A 13,681-nucleotide genomic window follows, 5' to 3' on the forward strand; every position below is an offset into this window, starting at 1 on the left:
AAATTGTGGAACTCATTGCCGCAAGATGTTTCAGGAGCCAACAGTGTAATTAGAATCTTAAAAGGACTGTGGTCAGCCCCATTTTCTCTACTGAACACAGAAGTCTGGAACCTTCATCTCAGGTAGTCCCTTGGGCTCTTACTGCTGCAAGAGCATGCCAGGGGAAAGGACACTCTGGGCATGCCAGTCCCTCTTACTCATGACTGTTGAAAGAAGAATGCTGGACCTGGTGAATCCTTGTCCTGATGTGATCTGCTGTTTTATGGTAGTTACATTGGACTGAATTCAGGTCCAGCATTGCGTTAATTACTTCCCGTCTTTCACTGGATACCAAAAAAAGGGAAAATGAGAAGAAAAAAAAAGATTTACCCGATTTTGGGGGTGGTTTTGTTTTTGTTTTTTTGGTTTTTTTTTCTGTCCCTTAAAAAAATACAAAAGCAAGTCACTTTCTATTCTAGCAGTCTATAAGGGACAAATTCAGTGCTTTATTCATTATGTGAAGAAAGGATTGTTTTGACATTGTTTTCTGATTTTAATATGTTCTTCATATACCCTGCACTTCATTTGTGTGCTGGAACCGACCTTGTCCTGTGGAATCATGAACAGAAATAGGAAGTTAAATATATTTTTTTACCATTTGTGCTTTCTAAGATCTTCCCTGATTGGAAAGTATTTTTCCATCAGTAACTTTGTGAGAAATCAACCCTTCTCCTAATCCTATAGGTAGTGTTTCTGGGTGTACACTGTTACTTGAGCAAAAATCTTACTGGTTTATCAGTAAAATTCTTTAGTACCTTTATGACATAGCTAGTGTGGTAAGTCAGATAATATATACCACTAAGAAAAATCCTGCAGTGACAGAGAAAAAAGCAACTTGACTATACTAGTTTCTTCTATTTCTAGATTATACAGAATAATCATTCTCTAGGTGCCATTTAGGGAAGCAAAAGTGGGTTGAGGTTACCCTACTGGGTAAGATATGTTCAGCACACATCATCACTTCTTAGGTGGTTCCTATAGTATGATGTCTACTATATTTTTGTTTCAGCTCTTTGGTCGATTTTCCATTTTTGTTTTTTAACTTTGCAAGCTAGTGGAGTATACACCAATAAAAAGTCGATCTCAGTGTAGGAAATGTCAATCCTATACACATGACTTGGGACACTGGGTTTTTTCCTACTGACTGACAGATTTAATTCTTTATGAGACTTCTCTTAGTCAGTAAATATCCTAATTTTTCTCTTCATAATTTTCATGTCCTTACCATGTGGCTTATGGGAACTTCACTCATTTAAGCTTCTTCCCACAGCCTTTAAGATGCTGAGAATTTTCTTTGATCAGTTCGTTGGATTATATTTTTCTACAAGCTTTTTCCTCTGAAATGACAGGTCTCTGCCAACATTTCTGTCATCACTAATAAAGCATAGCATTGGAGAATGCCCTTTTCCACAGTTTAGTACAGTATCATTTGTTGCCTCTCTCTGTTCTTCCTCAGTAATACACTGACTGAGCCAGAGCAACTGACCTGATGGTTTCATCATCTGGGATTGCAGACCTGTCTTTTCAGTCACAGTACTTGTAGTGTCTGGGGATCAGGGTCAATATCAGTCCTTGGCAGAGTTTTTACATTTCAGGGTACTATCTTGTCTGCCTGATTTACTGATAGTTTCTCAGGAGCTGACAAGAGTGAGCTTCAAGTACATTTTCTTCAGCTATAACATTGGAAGAAAATGTTAGTCGAAGAAAGCAGATTATCTAAACAGAGCCTGATGAGTCTGTGTCCCTGCTCATTGATCTTTCTTAATCCACATTTGCTTAATTCATTCTAATCCATGACCTTTGCTCCCACTTTAGCTTTGCAGTGTCCCACATTCAGCAGCACATCAGGCCTCAGCAGAGTGTCAGTGCATTCTCCAGAAATTTGTCATCCTCGGCCATTGTCAAAGAGAGGGGACCTGGGCAGCAGCCAGGTTAACTGGAGTTTCTTTACAGAAGATTAAAATAATAACAGCTGTAAAAGGATTATATCTTGTTAAGATTAGAGTTCTCTCCCTATGTAGGGGTGCCAATGCTTTCTTGTATTTTAAAAATCATCTTTGAAACGATAAAATAAATGGCAATTGAATGGTAGAACATAGCTAATGCATCAGCCATTATAAATCAGTATCAGACAGTGGCCTTGAGATAACAATATCATCAGAAGTGAAAAATTCAGCTCATAGGTTGTAACAGAAAAGTTTGTGAAACATATAGGGAAAAGCTGAACGCTTTAATGACACAAAAGCATACTTTTACTGAAAAAGTAAAAGACAGGGATGTATAACTTTGTATTTTTTTCTAGATTCCACCAATTAACATAAAGTAGCTTTTTTATTACAATGTTTCTCCCATATTAGGACATTACAGTAAAATACTGCATTATATAAAAGCTTTTCAGCTGACCTTTCACCTTGGAAATGCAGATAATTTTCACTCCAGAGTAGAACTGCGAGTCACTATGTACAGATGACCTAAAACCAGAAGAGTTTTGTTGGGGTTTTTTGTTTGTTTGTTTGTTTTCATAGAGATGCTTTGTATTCTTTAACATCCATTTGGGATACACTCCTTGGAATCTCATTTATAAATGATATAGTCTTCTGCCTGCCTTCATTTACAGAGTGTATCATATACAAAATGATTGTGTAGCTTTGAGGCTCTTCAGTGTACTTTAAACAGGTATTAACTTACGCATCTTTAAGCACACTGAACTTACTTAGAACGAGACTGGGCCAACCTAAATTGAAATCGATAACTAAAAGAAACACAGGTAGAGCTGGAACCAAGGAGCAACAAATGTAGATAAAAATGTTAGACAAAATGGTTCTGAAAAGTTACATGCAACGACTCTGCAAGCCCTGGGGTTGTTGCACAGTAACTTGAACACATAGTACTTCATGTAGAAAATAGAAAATGACACTTGCCAGAATCTGACCTTGACAAAAATATTTGAGTAATATTTGTAGTATGATCAAACAACTTCCTTATTATTTTAGGCAGTAAGAGGTTTTCTAGAAAGCTCTGTTGGCTAGTTTTTACTATGCTCTGTGTTTTCATAAATTAAAGGAGAGGAGTATTGGAAATAGACTGCATTTATTTTTTACCCTTTTTATCTAGGTTCTTGTTTGGTCTGCACCATATAAGTGTCTGAGCAGTTTACAAATATGAATTCCTTTACTTTTGCGGGGATGCATATTTATTGTTGTAAGAGAGGAAACAGAAAACTAAGGCACAAAGAAACTGAAAGTAAGATCTTTAAAGGTATTTAGGAATCTTGAAGACAAACTGGGCAGAACTAAGATGGTTCAGTCTAAGAAAATGGCAGGTTGCCAGACTCAGAAATTTTCTCCATTGAAGATAATTTTTTTTTTTTTAATTTAACATCCTGTTACTACACACGCCAAGGAGATTGATTGTGCTGGGCAGAAAGGATATGCAAGATTTACAAGTAATATTTAGGCTGACACAGATGTAAATTCTTCTGTATTTTATCCTGTCAATTAAATCATTTTTCCAAAAAACAATTCCTCTGCCATGTTAGCCTAGAGGACCACCAACCCTGTCTCTTGGAAAGGGAGGAGCTAGGTTATGAATCTGGGGGTCCCTTACCACTAAGCCTCTTTTGTGTTTAATGCTTAAGAACAGAAGCATCATGGTACCAGAAGAAAAGTAAGGGAGAGCAAACTTGAGCATGCACTGGGTGTGCATTCTTATTTCTACTACCTACTATTATTGCCTTATTTCTTATTTCCGAGGCACTGTGAGGACAAGCCTGTCTTTTGGCTTCTTTCCCCTGGACTGCTTCAGCATTCAAATCTTTGAGATCTAATGTAAAGTTAATAAAAACCAACAAGATCAGGTTTTATAATTACTGTCTCTCGGGTCTATGCCCTGGCCTTTAAATGGCCATTTCAGATTTCCCCTTGACTCATTTCCTACCTCCATGACTCTCATAATCTTGGCTAAGTATTGGCTGTATCTCAGCAGCTGATGTGATGGGGTCCCTTTACTGTTTTGCATTGCCACATGGTCTGTAATCTGAAAGGTGTATGCCTAACAGGTGGGATCTCTATTGCTTGGATAAAAGTCATAGGACCCCTTTCCTCCATTTCCTTCTTGGCTCCTGCCTCACCTACTGACTCTGGTTTGGGATTTTTTGGTTGGTTGGTTGGGTGGGATTTTGTTCATTTTTCCCCCTGAAACACCTATCATTGCTATGAATTGCAACTGGCATGGTTACCCCTGAGCTATAAAGAGAAGCAAGAGTGAGAGTTGTAGCACATAATCACCTCACTTAGGTACCCAACCATCTATAGATATTTAAAATTAAGGACTTAATTATTAAGACTGGAGTTGCCTTAGGTTTTTCCATAGTTAGTACAGCAAAACAGGCTTCTCCAGGGACAGTTTCTCTCACTGGGAGTGAAAGAGTCTCCAGAGAGATTCTATATTCAACCTCTTAAATCAGGTTTTAAAATTCTAAAAATGAAAAGATAATTTTATAATTTATTAGACATTTGAATCTAGGTGAGCTGAATTCTACTCATATTAAAAAAGGACTTCACATTTTTATATTTATTGTGTATTAATTATCCTACTATTGATCCTTATAGAAATGTCCAATTCCAGTGGCTTTCTTGTAGTTCATTAGTGTTATTTAAGTATGAGGTAATTTGTTTCTCCTGCTCAGTTTTGGTCTTAGTGTGCTGACTGCCCGTAGTTTAAAAATATTTGTTCCCAAGTTCTCTTCTGACCCAAGCACTTCCTTCCTAAAGTAAATCCAAGCATGTTTCAGTGGATTGCACACCCCAGAAAATGTTTTTTGTAGACTTTACAGATTAGAGGGGTTTCACTCCCCCTTCCCTGTCCAGTCACTTATTGTCTGCCAGGCTGGGGAACTTCCTACACTCCCGTGTCCTTCAACACTGCCTCAAAATATGTGACACAGAGAAACATTTTCATGATGTAAAAAAACATTCAGCTGGGCCGAAACACAATTCTCTCATTATTTCTGGCATATCAATTTAAACTTCTTTCCTCAACCCTCACATCCATAGTTATATATATACATACACACACACTGACACAGTCACATCAACAAAAATATAAATATGTGTTTATATACACACTCCTTCTCTGTCTCTATTTAAAAATGGACTCTTGTATAGACTACACTAGGCCCAGAAAGGATCTAACGCCAAGAACTGCTCATGCAAATACAACTAATCTGCCCTAGAGGAGACTTTCTGAGGCTACCTGCCAAGTTTACCTCCCTGGAGTGGATGCAGTTAGAAGAGCAGATCTAGTCTGATTTACTACAAATTGTACCCACAACTTTTGTATAATAGAATATATTGCATGTCACCAGGCTTTTGTTTTCTTCTCCTTCTTCTTCTTCTTCTTCTTCTTCTTCTTCTTCTCCTTCTCCTTCTCCTTCTTCTCCTTCTCCTTCTCCTTCTCCTCTTCTTCTTCTTCTGTTTTTTATTTCATGTACCTTTCTCATCATTTTATTGTAAACTCTTTAGGGTAGGGCTTATTGTTACAAGAGGATTGTAGAGCCCCTTTCCATTAAGCAAGACCATCAAAGCAATTCATTAGCCCCAGCTAAATTATCTGCCAACTGCTTTAATTTGTCAAAAAAAAAAAAAAAATAGAGTGTACTATAAATAATTTATTTGAGGAAAAAAGTGCTTTAAAAGATATAAAGGCTAGAAGTTTTTTGGGATTTTTTTGTGTTGTTGGTTGCTTTTTTTTTATAATCCCAGAAGTAAGTTTATGTAATACTTCATTATACACAATCTAATTCATAATTATTTCCTTTAAAAGATCGTTATGGATATGTACATACATTGAACATGAATGCCTGTAGGGCTGAGGAAGTCCAACTTCTTTATAATGGATTTCTTTTGAGCATACTGGAACCATAACTTAAATTTTCACATTCCTAGAGCAAGAAAAAATGAAAGCAAACAATGAAATTGGCAACAAAGTTAAAAATATGAGACACCTCTTCTGTCTGCATACCCTTTGGAAAATATTAGCTAATTATATTTAACATAGAATGAGAACATAATTCCCACTGTTTTGACAAGTAACAAATTGCATATTATCACCTTGTAAATAATATTATTAAAAACACTTGCTCTTGTCTGTAGTCTATTCTTTGTAAGAAAAAAAATTAATTTGAGGCCCATCATTCACAAGATGTGCATTAGAATATCAAAGCAGCAGTCTGAAGATACTGAAAACTGAAAATCCTGTACACCCTCTGCACAGAGGGAGAAATTTGGTGCTGTAATAAGAAGATAAAAGTAAAGGTTTGTGAAGTCTGTGGTAGCAGCATGATCCCTTGTGATAATTAGATTTGCAGTCATGATTAATTTGACTCAGTCATTCTACTAATAATATTATCTTGATTATAATCTAAGCATAATATTGGTTTCCATTGAGAAATATAAATCATACATTATTAAGTATTTCTAATTTTTATCAGTTTACTAATTAAACTGTATAGCTCACCTTTTTTATTCTTAAAAACTTCCATGGAGAGATTAATTTTAATTCTTCATGTTTAAACACATCATCTTTCATCCAAAGATCCAAAGGTGCTTCACAGTACAAATACTAATTTGTACTCTTAGAATGATCTCACAGCAGTCCAATGAGATACATTACTAGCTGTTATTTTCTAAGGCTGTTTTTCAAAGTAAAATTTTCACTTCCTTCAGCAATACATCTACATGTTTGCAGAGTCCTTTTCAAGTCAAGGGACAGCACTTGCTGGTAGCACAAAGATTTGACCCATGCAGTAACCTTACTGAAAGATAATGACTCACATTAAAAGTAGGAAGGCTTTTTTTCCATTAGCTTCCAAGGGGTCAGGTTTTCATTTAATAATACATAATGGTATGAGTGTCAGAGACAGATATAGAAAGGGAACAATCAAAATCATCAGGTATTCTATACACCAGTGAGATGCAGAATGTACTCACACAGAAGTTTGATATGTAGGTTTAGTTGTTTCCCAACTGTATCCTTAATTTTTAAAAAGGTCTGTGTGTAAGAGCATTGCTTTCTTCAAATGGGAGGCCAGACCAAATGCTGGATCGGTTTGGATCCTTAAAGCTAAGAAGCAACATAGCAGTAAGAACCTACTTTCATGGAGATGATGCAGTGGAGACCTCTGTTGATTACATGTCATTGTTGTAACCACAATTCAGAATTGATGAGCAGTCAAATGAGTCCTGACAGCAAGTGTGACTACAGGAAGTTAGTACACTGCTATCACACATGGCCTTCACCTTTTTATATTCAGGTGCTTAAAAAAAGCAGAGCTAGGTTTTACTTCTCTTTAAACAAAACTAAGTTCTGGAGTAATTTATTTTTCACTTTTTAATCCACATTTAAACCAAGATAACTGAAACCAGAATGTGGACCTTGTAGTTGAGAGTAAAACTATTTAAAAATGTGGTATAATTGTCAAAGATGTGGATAAACCAAACACAGTGATCTTAGAAATACTATAACAAGACTTTGTGATAATCAGATCTATGCACAGAGACAGAGCACCCCTGCAGGCCTATGATTTATTGGCATCATGGACACATGGTAGGTGGCTCCTATGACTGAAGTGTTGGAAAGGAAGGATACAGGCCCTTTAGGAACGAATGGCAGGTGAGACAAGGAGTGTTGCCCTCTATGTCAATATCCAGCTGGAGTGCATGGAGCTCTACCTGGGAATGGATGAGGAGCCGACTGAGAGCTTATGGATCAGAATTAAGGGGAGGGGAGGGAGAGGTGATATTATAATGGGGATCTGCTACAGGCCATCTGAGCAAGACTGAGCAGAGGAACCCCTCTATAGATAGGAACATTCACAATTTCTGGTCTGAATGGGGAACTTCACCCCAATGTCCGTTGTAGGGACAACACAGCCAGGCATAAGCAATCCAGAAGGTTCCTGAAATGCATTGATGACAGCTTCCTTCTCCAATTAATAGAGGGGCTATGAGGACAGGTGCTGTGTGGGACCTTATTCCAACCAGCAAGGAGGGGCTGCTGGGGAATGTGACGTTCAAGAAAAGCCTTGTCTGGAGTGACCATGGAATGGTGGAATTTGAGATCCTTAGGGCAGTGAGGAGGGTGTGCAGCAAGCTGACTGCCTGTCAGCCTCACTGCCACCCCTGGTAAGGTGGTGGAACAACTCATCCCAGATGTTATCTCTAAGCATGTAAAGAAAAAGGTTAGAGAAGTGGACAGAGAGGGGGATTGAGAACTGGCTGAATGGTAGGTCTCAGAGGGCTGTGATCAGTGACACAGAGTCTAGTTGGAGGCCTGTAACTACCAGTATTCCCCAGCATTCAGTACTGGGTCCAGTCTTGTTCCACTTATTCATCCAAGACTTGGATGAAGGGACAGAGCACACCCTCAGCAAGTTTGCAGATGATACAGAACTGGGAGGAGTGGCTGACACACCAGAAGTCTGTTCTGCCATTCAGTGGGACCTGGACAGTCTGGAGGGGAACCCAATGAAGTCTACCAAAGGCAAATTCAGCCTTCAGTAGCACCTGGTTAGGAGCAACTCCATGCACCAGTAAAGGCTGGAGGCTGACCTGCTGGAAAGCAGTTCTGTGGAGAAGGACTGGGGGTCCTGGTGGACAAGATGTCTGTGAACCAGCAGTGTTCCCAGGTGACCAAGAAGGCCATTTTTTTCTGGGCTGCATTGGGAAGAGCATTGCCAACAGGCCGAGGGAGGTGATTTTGCCCCTCTACTCAGCCCTGGTGAGGCCTCATCAGGATTGTTGTGTCCAGTTCTGTGCTCCCCAGTCCAAGAAAAGGAACTGTGGCAGAGGGCCCAGTAGAGGGTTCTGAAGATGATTAGGGGACTGGAGCATCTCCCTCAGGCTGAGGGAGTTGGGCCTGTTTAGCCTGGAGAAGAGACAACTGAGAAGGAATCATATCAATGCATAAAAATGTCTCACCAGCAGACATCAAGAGGATGAAACCAAATTCTCTTCAGTGGTGCTCAGTGATATGACAAGGGGTAACAGGCACAAACTGAAACACTGGAAGTGTCATCTGAATATGAGGAAAAGGTTTTTACTGTGAGAGTGACAGACGTTCTCATGGAACATGCTGCCCAGAGTGGTTGTAGATTCTGCTCCTCTGGCGATATTCAAAACCAGCCTGGACACAATCCTGTGCAACCTGCTGTAGCTGGGAAGCTGAACTAGTTGATCACCAGAAGCCCCTTCCCATCCCAACCAGTCTGTATGAATTTGTGTAAAATACATGACAAAAAAAAAAGAAGTGTGTGTACCTGAAACAAGGACCTTGGGTACAGGGCTTACCTTTGGGTATTGCTTGAGGCTCTCTCACTGGAATCAGGGATCAGGTGCTTGTAACTCAAAGGACTGAGTCAATTATGTTAAAAAAAGGCAGTGGAATGCTTATAAAGTGCATGTAACAGCTGCATGAAATGGCAATATGCTCTTATTACAAGGAAAATAAAATGGATCATTATAAATGAAACACGCAGAGGATTGTTAACAGCAGAACAATTGTTATGTATTGAGCCATCAGAAACACCCACTTGGAAATCCTTAACAAAATGCTTAACATTTTATAAATAGAATTTCTAGGGAATTTAGAGATCAATACAACTGTCTAGCCACCTTCCACCTGTCTGGAACTGCCTTCCAATAAGAGTAAAAGAGGGAAACAATTTAAGTAGCTTTAAAGTGGAGCTTAATACATTTTTGAATGGATTATAGGGAGCAGGAAATGCCGGTTAGAGCAGAAGATAGGAATCAATGGCCTGGGAGGCCTTTCAGTATCATATCTTGCGCTCCAGAAACCTTCTTTGCTGCCTTTTCTCCTGTAAGCATAGATTCATCACAGAAGACAGGTTTTAACAAAACACCCTGTTGTTAAGAAGTTGTTCTAGCTAATAATGGTGTTTCATGAACATTTAATCTTCAAGTAATTCTAATATTAACCCTGTCATAGTGAAGTAGGAATCCATACTTCATGATTCACTATTTATAATCAGCAGCAGAAGTGTCTAAAATCAATAGCTAACATGCAACAGGGCCTTACAGGGAATTAGGAGCAGTGTGAAAACAGCAGTTGCTCTTCAATATGCTCCTGACAACTGAGACCAGATGAAATTTAAACTTTTTTTTTCTTTGGTCACAACTAGAATTTACATATACACTCTCAGTAGGAAGGCCTATTAAAAGACAAATCGTTTCTGGGGTTAACTCTGTGTTTATTCATCTGCCTTACATGCACCTCTGAGGAATATCTACACACAGAAAGAGGAGAAGAAGCCCACAAGGTCAAGTGGGGATCCATGGGAATTCTTCCTATTCTAGCTGAAGAACAGGGAAAAAAACAATCAATGCAAATTCTTCTTGGCTGATGTGCCGCAAGTTTCTCATTATGGTAATTAGTGACGCATGAACACTGTTAGACTTTGCTGCATGTTATATCCCTTAATGCTCAGTGTTTACTGTAGTGCCCAGAGGCCCTAATGGGAACACTGAGCCAGTGCAGCACAGCTGGGAGGCTGACAGGGCTGCAGGAGGAGGAAATGCTGCTGCTGGTTATATAAAGGGACCCAAGCATCTCTTGTTCCCTCCATCTCATCTAGTGGCTCCAGCTACTGAAATGGAGCGAGGGAGCAAAATTATTACCCCTGTTGGGCTCAAGAGCTATGTGTACATGGTGCTGCACCTGAGGACTTTGATCTGTCCATGGCATGGGAGTCGTCTCCTTCCACTGTCCATAATCAATAAGCACTCATTCTTGAAAAAGACCTTATAAAGGATGTGAGGAGTAATGTGAAAAGTATTCTTTTTTTCTTATCTGATTCTAAATGTTTCATTTGTCATTCAGAAGCAGGTCACCCACATGTAAATGTGGCCCTTGTTATATTGCCAGGAACAAAGAGACTTTGGACAATCTGCTGTGTAAAGGCTGATTGCACAACTTTAAGCTGCCTGAGGGCTGCTTTAACTTATCTTACTGATTTTTCTGAAACTCGGGGAGAGAGGACCCTATACTAAAACTGATTCATTCTATTTTTCTTATTTTTCTCTTAGTGCCCTCTGAACAGCCACCAAATCCTCCGTCTGTTGTTGTTTGTTAGTTATTAAAAGTATTTTACCATGTTCACCAAAATACTTTTCTGAAATAATTGATGTATACATCATATAGGTTAGACAAACTATGGATCAAATGCTTGGCTGAAGATTAAAAAACTGTTTTATCTCTTAGTCTTAGTTAATTGAGACTTCACTTCTAAGCTTATGCTTGCTACTCCAATACAAGTGTTAGAAGTTAATCTTTTAAGTCTAACTATTCACCTACTCTTTCCTTATGTCAAGGCATCATCAAAGATTTATCTCATTCTGTAACAGACATTTAAGACATTTCAGATAAACTATGCTCATGAGGTTCCTTTTTGTTCTTGTAGGTCTAGGCTCAATAGGTTACTATGTCTGATGTTAAAATGTGTAGGATAGACAGTATAAAGAAGTGAAATGTGATTTACATGCTTCACTCAATAAGGGTGAAATAAAATTCTGGGATTTAAAGGAAAGATTTGCCTAGATGCTGTCAACCACAAGCAGATGGTTGGCATTTTAATGTAAATGTAATATAAAGAAATAGTAGCCAAAAATATTGGTGTGTAGCATGTGCAAATTATATTTCAGCAGATAGACATAATGAGTCAGTAATAAGAAATTATGTAGCTGATAAAATGGTCAACTTAATATATGAAATAAGGCAGAATAACAATTTTTGTGCATAAAAATTCCTATTTCTAGAATTACATGTTCCTGAAATGATAGAATAAATGTTATCAGAATATTGGTTGCACAGCTACTCTTTCTGCTATTTTAAACTTCGAAAAAAACCCCAAGCAAAGCAACCAACCAACCAAAGAAAAACTCCACAAGAAAAGCCCTACAAAACCAAACACACCAAATAAACAAATATCTGTTATTACATAGTTAACACTTTATGTATTTACGCTTTTATTTAAAATGTACTTGTTTTATCATCACATGCCTTTATGCTGTATCAATTCAGAACCAGTCATTCAAATCCAGAAAATCCTCTTTGAAATGTGCATGCCACACAGTAAACTTATCTGAACATATTTAATGAAGAAAAATGTTCAATTTTGAATATACACTACGAAGTTGGCAGCTTTTTCTATGTTATATAATAGCTTAAAAATCCACCTTAACGCTTCTATCTTATTAGTATGAATGATTCAATAAAAACACCTTAACTGCATAGAAACTGGAGATGATATAGCCTAACCCAGCTGTCATGCAATTTATAAATACAGAAGCAACTACCCACATCTGTTCTCCTATTTTCTTTTTTCAATTTAAGAGGGAAATTGACCTTACAATCTTCAACGTGACTTCAGGTCATTGTTATTAGTGATGAGAAAATGCTGTGCTCTTCTTTTGACTGAGTCTGGCAAACCTCCCAGATATTTTACAATCACAGTATAAAAGCTCTGAAAAGTTGTACAATATTTTATTTTTTTCCGGTTTAGGCACTTGTTGTAGTAGCCCGTACAGCTGGCAAATAAAAGTCTTTTTGCAGGAAGTCTGTGGGCTTTTTTCTTTTAAAACGATGCTTCTCCTTTGAAACCCTGAATTATAAAATAACTTGGCTGGAATGAATAAGTTACTAGGTGTTCCTTTTAGGCAAAGCAGTTAGTAATTTACATTTAGGGATCATGGGTAAGGGAACAGTATTATTTTTCAAGTTTCAGGAAGAACAAATATTTGTGTGTAAAATTAGAGTTGACTTGAGGCTCATTCTCAAGAAAGCAGAGATCTACAAACACAGAAGTATGGAGATTTCTGTTCTCCCTGCATGAAGGAAAGAGTAAATCCAGCTTTTTGCAGTATAATTCCCATTAACTACAGTATTATTCATGCATAATCCTGTTTAAATTTTTTCATGTCTAAGTTTAAAAAATCAACAGTTTAAGTACCCCAATAAAAGAAAGTTATCATAATTCAGCAGATCTCCATAGGAACTTGTTTGACTTATCTTCTATCTGCAGGAATTCGGGATCCATGCATAAGTCTTGATGTTTAATATAATAACTAGCAGACTATAAGACCTGAAATAAAAATTGATGAATATGTTTATATTCAGATGGGATACAAGGATGCTGCTCCTGGGGGCTATGTTCTTATCTCCACTTTTTTAAACTGTTCTGTTTCACATGGTATTAAGAGAGAAAGATATTCTTCCTGTATTGGCTGGTTAATGTAGCACACACACATGATTTTTGAACTGGGACTGGGATTGAGGTTTCCACTTTTTCTCAACATTTAGGCAAGAGAATCATACTTAGAAAGTTTCTGGGGTAAAATGAATGTTTAACAATCCTTAAAGAAGACAAACAATCATTGCAAGAAATACTCTTTATCTTTCCATTTAAACAGATTGTTGTTCAATGAGCAATTCTGATACATTTGAGCAGAAATATTAAAATAAATTTTCATTCAGCAATAAAGATCAGAAATTAAACAATGCAAAACCACAGCCTGCTTGCTTTTTTTTTTTTTTTTTTTTTTTTTTTTGTTAAGCAAATATGTCATCT

The sequence above is a fragment of the Corvus brachyrhynchos genome, unplaced genomic scaffold (assembly GCF_000691975.1).
Source record: "Corvus brachyrhynchos isolate BGI_N302 unplaced genomic scaffold, ASM69197v1 scaffold202, whole genome shotgun sequence".
NCBI classification, from domain to species: Eukaryota; Metazoa; Chordata; class Aves; order Passeriformes; family Corvidae; genus Corvus; species Corvus brachyrhynchos.